This window comes from Vigna umbellata, chromosome 10 (genome assembly GCF_029865625.1).
Source record: "Vigna umbellata cultivar VRB3 chromosome 10, Vumbellata_1.0, whole genome shotgun sequence".
Classification (NCBI taxonomy): Eukaryota; Viridiplantae; Streptophyta; class Magnoliopsida; order Fabales; family Fabaceae; genus Vigna; species Vigna umbellata.
The window spans coordinates 16,331,182-16,343,302 of NC_142174.1; positions in this window are offsets into that span (position 1 = coordinate 16,331,182).

Genomic DNA, 12,121 nt, shown 5'->3' on the forward strand with positions numbered 1-12,121 from the left:
AACGGAAAGATGAAGATAAAACGTAGTAAAAATGTGTAGAAATTAATTTCAGCATAAAAATAGATTTACCGTAGCAACCTTTATGAAAGAACAATTATCCCATTTTGGGAGATTAAAGGTAAAATTGTTTGAGGGTAAAATTGTTGATTAATTGGATCTTCTCGCGAATATTCTGACGACGCTTGTGATAGGAAAAAGTATGAATATTTACTTCCTTTTTGTAATGATTATTTTAACTTGTAATAAGTACTGTGTCAAATTAATATAAATATTTGTTTAGATGTGTTTCTCACACACTTTGTATTAAGACACAGAAACTCCATTTTTAAGAATACTTTTTAATTTTTAAAAAGGTTAATTTTTATATTTATAAAAAAGAAATTAAAGAGTAAAATAATAAAATTAAAGTAAATATAAAAATTTGCTGAGTAAAATAATAGTACCCTTCATCAAATTGAAATGGTCAGGTAATAAATAATTTTGTTACAATAATTATCAGTTAATAACAACCTCTAGATTTAATAACTTAATAATGGATCACGATAGCTTTTGTATATGTCCTGTTGTTCTCCAAGAGGACACACACAAGATGCTAATCTATTGAAGAATAACTACTCAATAATATAACTTCACTTTCAATTCAAACTTACTCACGAAATATTACTGAAAACTTATTTATTTTTACATGTATGACTTTATAACTTTACAATTATATAAACGTCCGTACCCCATATCGGACGTTTCGGATATTGACAGGGTGGTTGAAGAATTAATTTTCTTCAGCCCCTTAAACGTCCGTTGTGGAGGTAGACGTCCGGCCCCCTCCACAACGGACGTTTAAGGGGCTGACAGAGGGGAGTTGGAGAGGTGATTGTCCAGCCTCTTAGACTTCCGTCCCCCCCACAACGGGTGTTGAGAGTTTCACTTATTTAGATGACAGCACCCTTTTCCTCTCTTCCTTACCGGGAGGGCAATCTTATGGCCTTCACCTCCCGCCCGGCCCGGAAATAGAACCCAGCCCCCCCTTCTGATCCATTCATTTCTGCAAGCAGGGGGGATCTTCGATGCTGTCATTTCGAAATGTCCGCTTCAACCGCAGTTTCACCTCCCAAAAAGCAAAGTTGGCTTGACGAGCGCAGATGCGAGGAACCGGGAGCAAGATAAACGCTTTTGTTACTGAGAAAGCGAACGCGCGACGGTTCAAGACTCAGCCGAGCGTTAGCGAAGCTAGATTTACCGAGAGACTTCGAGTTAGCGAAGCGCTGTAGTAGCGCCGGCCGAAGCCCTATGTGCTAAAATGCTGAGCCAAGGATGCTCCGCCTTATCTATAGAAGCAGTCAACCGAGTGCACAAACGGACGTCTTGCAGTGCACAAACGAACGTCCAACCCCAGTCCTACCACAAAACAATTCAGGAGGTGGTCGGCGCGGACGTCTGACGGGCACGTGGGACGTCTACATGGACGTCCGAGGTGTACACCGGACGTCTGGATAGGCGTCGGGCCTGACACATCGGACGTCTATATACACGTCCGATGTGGACCCCCGACGTCTTAGTAACATCACCCACAAAGACGTCAGGGGAAGGTCGGACGTCAAAAGACCGAAAGAACGGACGTCTAAAGCCCTTTCTGCACTAGTGATTATAACTTTTTTCTCTTTTTATCAAAAATACATATATTATATACATATGTTTTTATTTTTTTATGATAACAAAAAATAATAAAATTATTAATATTGTAATTATAAAAGTAAATTTAAATAATTTTTATAATTTTTTTGTAGATAATGTTTATTTTTTTAGATATTTTTTATTATAAATAGTTAAAAAAATTAAATAAAAAGTAGTTAACTTTAAAAAAATCGCTTAAAAGATAAAATTGATAAAATAACTATGTAATTTAAAAAATAAATAAATGATAAAATGGGATAGATAAATGAAAAAAATATCATACAAATCTTTTTTCTACGAAGTATTCACATTTTAGAAAGATCAATTCGTTTTTAAGATCATTCTTTTTAATTATCTAAATCCTAATTCCTTAAAATATTAATTATTTTTTCATAAATAATCCTAAAATCAATAATAAAACAAATTAAAATATTTTCCTTTTAATAGAAGAACATATTTAAAATATTTTTTTTACAAATAATAAACAAATATATCTTATAAAATCTAATTTTACTTTTTTTGAAAAATCATTATGTATTATCATAAACTTTATAAATTATTATTAAAATAGATATATAATAAACTATTTTATAATTAATAATCCAAAAACATGTTTAAGGTATAGATATATAATATATTAATATAGTTGTTCAAGGAAAAAATATATATATATATAGTAACATACATAGGAATACATAAAGACTATCACATTTCACTCTTCACCAACACTATGTATCACAAACTAAAATCTTAAACATTTATATTTTCATCTTTCACAAGACATAAGATCATGCATCTTTATCTACTTATAATAAGGTGATCATTAAAAAAGAAAAATACAAGATAAGACAAACAACGAGAGAAAATAAGCTAACACAAAATCATCATGTATCAATTAAATATATTACAACATTGTACTAAATAACTATAAACAATTAGAAGCACACAATCTACAAAAAGACTCTTCTATCAATCATCCAAAAAAATGCATTGACGTCGAACAACTTGAAAATCATGCACTTGTGATGGACAATCTTCCACCCAACAAGGTTATTTCTTTTATTGTCATAAGAAGTACAAATTGTTCTTTAGACATGCACCTCCTACTATTCTCACTATCTAATTCATCCTCCTTTATATAAGTATGAATGAGTAGTAGAGTCTCTGGATAACTTTCATTTTGTGGCCCTACTTCATTGCATAACCTAAGAAATACATAATCCAAAAGGATTTTCTCTCTTAGAAATCCATTAATTTTCTTCATCCATATATCCTGGACATATTTTTAACATTCATATGATCATTACACCACCATCTGTATGCATATTTACCACATTATGAAGTTTAAAAAACATGTTTTAAGTCATCATGTTGTCGTCTAATGCCACTAGTTATCACCCGACGCAACTTTAACAGAGAAGTTCATGCAAAAGAGCACCCATAACCAACTAAGAGGCACTCAATGCTAGCCTAGGCGTCCAACGACCCTAATGGTCGCCCAACGAGAGGATCCTTGAAGCTCCTAAGATTTATTTGGATTTGCTGGCGTCCAGAGGTATTGATTGACACCCAACGACACCAAGTCAATGAGCTCTCTAACTTTAGTGTCACTCAGCGAGAAAAACCCTTGCTCAACAACAGCCAACTCAAAAAAGCCATTATCTAAGTGGTGCTTAATGCTATCAGTAGCGCCCAACAGTATTAGAAAATCTCAACTTCCCTTGTTGAGCTTGATTTGTGTAAATTGACATTCCTTGAGCCAATTCTTAGTATTGAACATCTCTATAATCATAAAATTTAAGGTTTTTAGCTCAACCAATGTCATATTACCCAATTCAAATATCATAGAGACAATTCTGACAAAACTAGTTAATTTCACAATTCAAACGCACGAAACAACAATTTCACACTTTTATCATTCCACACATGTTCTACCATAACATCACAAATTCATTAGGAACTAGATATAAGCACAAACTCAACCGAATAGAAATCCAAACTTAAATTCAACAAATAACCACCAAACAAGCATATCACAACCATAAAATTTTAGCTTCCCTCACCTAAAGAAACAAATCAAGACAACAAATACACATTCAAGCTCACAAAATGTTTTATCTACACATAAAAACACCACAAACACAATCAGATCATACCATTATAATTATTAATTAGTAGAGACTCGTTTTTAAAATTAAAACCCTACATACAACTAAGATAATGTTACATGCAAGCCAAAACAAGTTCGACCAAAGGGGGAAAAACAAGATTTCAACTTACACAAATGGAGAAACTGATCATACAAAAAGAAAGAGCTCGTCAAAAGGATCATCACAATGTTCTCTAATATTCAAACAAATAACCAAAAAATAAAAACACTTAGGCTATGTTCACTTTAGAGGATGAATTTGGAGGAGAGAGGGTGAATGAATTTGAGGAGATTAGAGTGAATTGATTGTTGTTTTTTTGAAAGAATTTGGAAGTGGGTGAGAATGGATTTAGAAGTAAAATTTGTGAAAATTAGTGTAGGATTTGATCGATGTGACAGATAAAAAAAATGGTTTAATTGATAGAAATTAAAGATTACCAAAGTACCATTAGTAGTAAAAATAATATAAAATAATAATTGTTAATATTATATATAATTGTAAAAATTATTATAAAGATAGAAAAAATAAAAATTAATTTTTAATATGAAAAAAAGATTGTATTATTATTATTATTATTATTAGAGGAAAAAAATAAAATTAATTATGAAGAGATATGGATATGAGCTTTCTTATGTAACTTTGTTTTTCAAAGAATAATGATACTTTGACAACAATTTTTTAACAACATTTTAACACAATCTACGTATTATTTTGTGATTGATCCATATTGATGTTTATGATTATTATTATTGATTGTGGGATAATTTTGGACCAATTACAGAATGACATAATGACATGTAAATGATATTAAAATGTTGTCAAAAAAAATATTATCAAAAAAAATATCACTATCCTTTTTATCCTTTTTCAAACCCTAGAAACATGTACTCTGTAAGAAGCACCAAATTGGAATATAATAAAATATGAATCTTGGGAATTATGAATTGCAGCAAGGACAAATATGAGAATTGATTGTAAATCCTTTTCTGCAAATCATGCTTCTTCTTGGAGGATTGAAAAAAAAAAGAGTTAAATATGTTTTTAGTCCCTAAACTATTGACCGTTTCTGGTTTTCGTCCCTCTTCCAAATTAAGGTACAATTTAGTCCTCAATCTTTAAAAAACGTTCGTTTTAGTTGAAAAAACGAACGTTTTGAGGACTAAAACGAGGACTAAAAACAAAATTTTGAGGACTAAAACGAATGTTTTTCTAAAGAATGAGGACCAAATTGTACCTTACTTTGGAAGAGGGACGAAAACCAGAAACGGCCAATAGTTTAGGGACTAAAAACATATTTAACCCAAAAAAAAACTAATAAAATTTCATTATCTTAAACATATTATTAATTTTAAATATCATTTTTTAAATATTTGCATAAATTCTTAATAAAAGTTAAATTAAGACTTCTTAATACATGTATCAAACGTTGTTTTATCAGGAAGCAAATTATATTATTTTAACTTTATTTAAACTTTTAAATATTTCTTCACCAGTTTAAATAATAATGATTTTAGCATGAACTGTGGTTAAAAGTACAGCACAATAATAATTGCAGTTAATTTTTTTATAATAGGTATTATATTCTAATAACTATTTTAAACCTGCATTTAATTGAATATCAAATAATGTATAATTATTGGAGAACTATTCTATTTTGCATAACCAATATTATAATAAAAACATTGATATACAATTTACATAATGTATAGTATGAAATATTAACCGAGCGGTTACAAACAACCAACCGGATATTTAGGTAATCTGTTTATATCTTATTCTGTTTATATTTTATTGGGCTTATATTAGCTCAAGATCCATGAGGAAAATAATAAATACAAAGCTAGGGCCAAGAGCCAGGTACGTTCCACTTACGCATTATTTACTCTACGCTACTCTCAAATATTCAATAGTGATAATCATTCACTAAATATTCAAACAAGAGCCGAGGCTCTTCAAATCACACGCCTAACTTGGGCGTCGGAGTACCTTTTGCAGGTACATCCCCCTCGTCAGGAAGGAGACCGATCGGTTTGCGCCAACACCACGGCCAACAGGAGGAGTTTGGAAGCGAGCGAGCGGCCCAGACGCGTCAGCAGGTTAGTCTCTCGGTCCCCAAAAGTATCTACCGAAACACATAATAAATGTATAATTGGATGGATCATTCATGTTTTCAGACTAGAGAAGAGATGTTTCATGTATCTTTAACATCATTATTATAATCTTTTCAATAAATCTAAAATTAGGAACTTCTTTTTCAATAAATTTATCTTATTAACATTATTTAACAATTTTTTAATTATTTCTTAATGATCTTATACTTTTTCATCATTTAATTTAAATTTGTTTATTAAATTTAACATTTTCACACTTCAAATCTTGTCATTTCCATTTCCTTTATGTTTTTTAAATAATCCTAAAAAAAATTTAAGCGTGTTTCTATCTTTATTTTCTCGTGAGAATTATTTATGAAATATTAACAAATAAACGTGTTTCTATCTTTATTTTCTTTATCGTTTTCTTTTTCTTTTTATTTTGATTTTGGATCATAGTAAGATTTTTAGACAATGAATTAGTGTCATTTTTTTTCTACAACTTTTTATAAATCTCATTCCTTTACATAAAATTTTCATTTTTAAAACTTATAAATCATAATTCATCATCAAATATTGAAATAACAATTTATGAGAAATTTCATTATATTTTAGAGGTATTGTAAGAATTATGACTCTAATACCATAAATGAAAATTTTCTGTTTTGAAAAAATATTTTAAAAATATAAAGACATTAAAAACGTGTTATGTAAAAGATATTTTTAGTTTATTTTATTAATGTATTCTATATATAAATAAAATTAGTGTAAATAGAATAAAATATAATTCAACACCAAATATTAGAATATCTTAATTTTAATTTCATAAATATCAATTATATATATATATATATATATATATATATAATATATCTTTATATAAAAGATAATTTTAAAACAACTTTAAAAAAATTAAATGAAAAAATATTAAATAAATATTCTCAATAAGTCTACGTACTAATATATTTTTAAAATTAATTGAGAAATGCATCAATAAACTATATAAATTGTAAGCCCAACACCCAACATACATTATTGTATTATAGTAGTCATTGATCATCAAAAGCATGGTACAGTAGTCAAAATTCAAAATGTAGTCGATTTTTTTCAGTATATATAATATATTCACATTTCGGAATCATTTTTAATCAACAAAATGTTTGGTGAACTGGACTGCACATAGAAATCAGCAAGTTTTTAATTATCTATTTTACTTGCAATTAGCTGTATGTAATCATACAACTCATTCTACAACCTATAAATCTCACTAATTTTTTATTAACTCATAAGTTTATAGTATGCGAACTCACTAATAAAAACTAAAAAAATATACTAGATTATTTAAAACATGAAAAATGTATGAAAAACTAAAATACATCTATCATAATATGGACAAAATATATTAGAAACTGAATATATTAATGAAATGATATTTTTTTTCTAAAAAAAAAAAAGTCATCCACATCGTTCAAAACATGGAATTAAAAAATATATCTCCAACTTTTTATATCAAGAAATGGTCCACATTCGGATACTTTTAGAGTTTCTAAGTATAAATTTCAATAGTTGACCCTTGTGTTTACATTATTGGTTTTGGGCAATAATCAACTTTGATGTTAGTTATGGTTATAAAATGACAACCAAATTCATTGAATGGTAGTTTCGGCCCCTTTGATTGTGAATAATGTTAAAAAAGATTTCAAAATAGGTTTTTATTTTTAATTCAAAATTGCAAGTTGCTTAAAAAAAATTATTTTGTTCTCACAAGTATAAAAGTTATTTTGATTCCTAAAATATTCTTTTTTATTTTGGCTTCATGTCTTTTTTTTTTCCTTCATTATTAATTTAGTTATCATATGCATATTATCAGTTCTTCTTAGTTCCTATTAACCATTTTTCAGACTAATAAAATAAAAAAAATGTTAAAAATATTAAAATAATGTATTTAACGATTAATTATATAATGTACTATTTTAACTTTTATGGTAATGAATTTTTTTTATACTTCTAAAATAATATAGAAAATAGTTAGATTTTATAATAAAAAATTGTTCGATCAATCACATATCGGACGGTTAATCTTAACTCGAATCATTTACGAGTCATAATGAAACCTATTAATCAAGAGGTAAATCGGTCGGTCCTAAATCAACATGATTAACTTTAATGTTGATAACTTTATAAGTAAAGGGTGAATATACACAATTAAGTCATGATTAGACTAATATTAATTAAAAGCATATCCCTGAAATTTATAAATATATATTTGAATTAAGGAGATAGAAGATTTGTATTTATTATGATATTAATTCTTAACGGTTAAAATTGAATTGATTTTGATATCATAATGTCTTTTTTAAAAACTTTCCGAATGATTTGAACGAACGATCATATATAGAAATTATATTTCAGAACAATTATAAGTATCACAACTACACCAACAGAAAGTTTATTGACTTTAAGTATTTTGATATTGATAACAACAAATATTTGGTTCAGAGTATATTGAATAAAAAACAATATAAATAGAAATTTGTTTAGTGAAATGGGTTAAATTTGACGTTTTTGTTTTTGGAATTGAAAGATAAAAATTGGTTTTGAAAACCTTAAAAAAAAGACAACTAACTCTTGGGACAGAGGTTAACATGAACAAAAGGAAAAAAATGCACAACTGAGTAGAAAAGCTTGACACCGAGTCTCTCACAATTTCCATACTACTGTGCTTTGTCATAATGTGTATCTAGTTTATTTTTAGGTAGAGTTATATAATCGTTTAATTCTTATGTGTTATTAGTTTTGATTATTTAAATATATTTAGTTTTTCTCTATTTTTTCCAGTGATTCATTTTTTTTTTGTTTTTAATATTTTCTACAATTAGAAAATCCTACTTTGAACCATGAGTGTATACCGGTTATAAGTTATGGATTAAGTAAATTCATCATTTAATTCAATAATAAAAAAAAAGGTTTTAATTGAGTTAGATTTCTCCATTTTTTTTTGTCATAATCAATTTAACCTAAATCGCATTGGGTTGAATTAGTTGGGTTATATAGGTTTTGAAATCTTCTTTTACTAAAAATTATAATTTTAAAACAATTTTTTTCCTAACTATTTTAGAGAATTTTTGTAAAAGATAAATTATTTTTTAATATTTAAAAAATAAATAATTCAACATTTGAAAAATATTTAAACTGGACTGAATTGATGAAAAATTTGATCATATGAACATTCTTATACTTTAAACCTTGAAATTAAAAAATAATTATAGAAAAGTATTTTTATGTTTTATAAAAAAAATAAAATCGGTAAGGTTTAATCTTATTATTATACCAATAACACTATATTTAAATTATTTTTGCATTATTTTTTAATAGCTTATATACATCCTTATCCTTAATGTAAGTTGAAAGTCAATCATGCATACTTGTAAACATATACATGTACTAAAATTCTTATAAGTTGTGTAGATATATAATTATAAACATCATACTATCATACAAGTTGTTGTGAATGGAAAACTCCGTTTATCATTATTTAAAACCAGAGACTGAACCAAATTATCGATTGTAAAAATTACAAAAAAATCACACGACAGAGTTAACATAATACAAGTATAATTTATAGATATGTGTTATAAATGTGTGGAATAATAAACAAATGTGTGAAATTAAAAAATATAAACTCTAATTTAAGTCTTTAATTAATATAGACAGCGAAAGGTACTTAAATATATGCTGAGTAGTTGGAAGTTGGGTTGGTTTACTCATCTGTCACGATGTCACATTACATAGAAGTAGCCAAAAGCATACGTTATATAGGAAAAAGAAAGAAGTTGTCACGAAGTCATATATATATATATATATATATATATATATATATATATATATATATATAATTAACAAACAGCATGTCTTTTGTGTATTATCATTTATGATTGTGAAATAATATGCTAACTTTTTATTCAAATGTTTTTCAGAACTAGAGTGAGAATTAATGGTTAGACAGGAATTATGAATAAAAATAATATTTCTAGTAAATGTGAATATGTATTTTATAGTATTATTTTAAATTTTTGAATTTTGTATTGACTGTTTTTCAAAGTAAGAGTATCTGTTCCAAGTTTGAAAGTTCTGTGTAAAATATTTATTTTTCTTCCATAAAGAATGTCTTTATAAATTTCAAAGTCTCACATGGCTTTTTGTTTTTTCTCTAAAAGCACAAAGACTTAAAATGAGTGAAATTGTGAAATGAAGTATCGTAGTACAAAAATAATGTAAAAACTATGTGTTAAATGTACATAATTGTATTCATTTATCACAAAACTTATTTGAAAAATTTTAAGAATTTAAAATAATCAATTTTAAATTTTCTTTAATAATTAAGTGTGAGAAACTAGTTATTGAGCGATTTTAAGATAATGTGTTAGTTGACTATGTGATTCATTTGGATCAATTATTAGATCAACTCTTCAATGGAAGTATGAATCCTGTTCCATTTTCGAATCTACATCACATGTCACAATCATTCAAAAAAATTTAAAACAAAAAATTAAAATAAGAGAAAAATATATATTAGGAGAAAATTTTCGTTTGGAATATATTAAGAGAAAAGTGGTTTGAGAATAATTAATTTCATTTAAATAAATTTAAAGAATTTCCATAATATAATTACAAAAATACATGAAATAATTATTTATATTATCAAGTTTCGTATTTAAGATGGAAATTAAAACTAACTTAAAGTCACAATTAGGTAGCTTATAATAATAATAATAATAACAATAATAATAAAATTTAAGATTTGTTTATTAAAACTTTCTGCAGATTACATTATAAAATACTTAACACAGTTTGAATAATACTGTCATACTGATAATGTTTTCTATAAATTAGACTATAATATTTATTACAAATATTATTGTACTTTAAAGAAGGTAGGGTATTGATAAATACAAAGAAAGAAGTTAAAGGAGGGAAATAACTACGAGAACGCAATTATTGATTGAAAGTCAGTAACTCACTGCTACATAAAACTATATACATAGAATAAAGAAAGGAATATTATTATGCTTGTACTTTCCATTAAATTTACTTATAATCATAAAGTTTATATTAATAAGTTTTGTCTTCAAATTCTAAAATATACATAGATAATTTTTTATTTAAGAAAGATCATAAGTTCTGAACTAAGAAAAGATACTACATTTTGTTTAGAGTTTTGATAAGACGAAAAATATATATTTTCAGACTTATTAATTAGTTCAAATTTGTATTTATCCATGAAATAATATTATTTTCTCGTAAAAAATGTTGTAATTAGAAGTAGAAAAGTTTTACTTATAATCATATAGTTTATATTAACAAGTTTTGTCTTCAAATTCTAAAACATACATAGATAATTTTTTATTTAAGAAACATCATAAGTTCTGAACTAAAAAAAGATACTACATTTTGTTTAAAGTTTTGATAAGACGAAAAATACATCTTTTCAGATTTATTAATTAGTTCAAATTTGTATTTATTTATGAAATAATATTTTTTTCTCATAAAAAATGTTGTAATTAGAAGTAGAAAAGTTGTTTAATAATTTGTACAAAAATTTATGTATCAAGTCGAGTGTTGTCATATATGTGTTTTTAGTTAAGCCAGCATTAAATCGCTTAGCTGAAAAGAGTTTTATTTGCTCAGTGCACCAGCACAACTTGCTGAGCGAATAAAGGACAGTTAAAGATATGCAGTTGAATATTCGCTTAGCGCAGGAAGAGTTGTGCGCTTAGCGAATTAGCGAATTAGTTACTTCCAATTGGTTTTTAAAGTGGAAAATATAGGGAAAGTTGGTAACTCCTGCAAAAAGTTTCTGACGGAGGAAAAAAACAAAAACATCTTAGGAACTTCAAGAGACTACTTCAATACATCAAGACACCATTGTTGCAAGAGATTGTTTCAAATACGTACGTTCTATATTACTAGGAGTAGTTAAATTTCTCTTTCGTTGGAATTGGATGTAATGAACTCACTCTGATGTAATTTTCCTGTTCAATATATCGTTGTTCGTTCATATGTTCTTTGTTGAATTTACTATCATTGTATGGAAATATAATGTTATTTGAATGTCTGTGTTTATTAGAAGGTAACTTTGAACATGGACATATAGAGCACCAAAGTGATTTGGGAAGGGATAAACCCAACTATTGCTTCAAATGGATACCT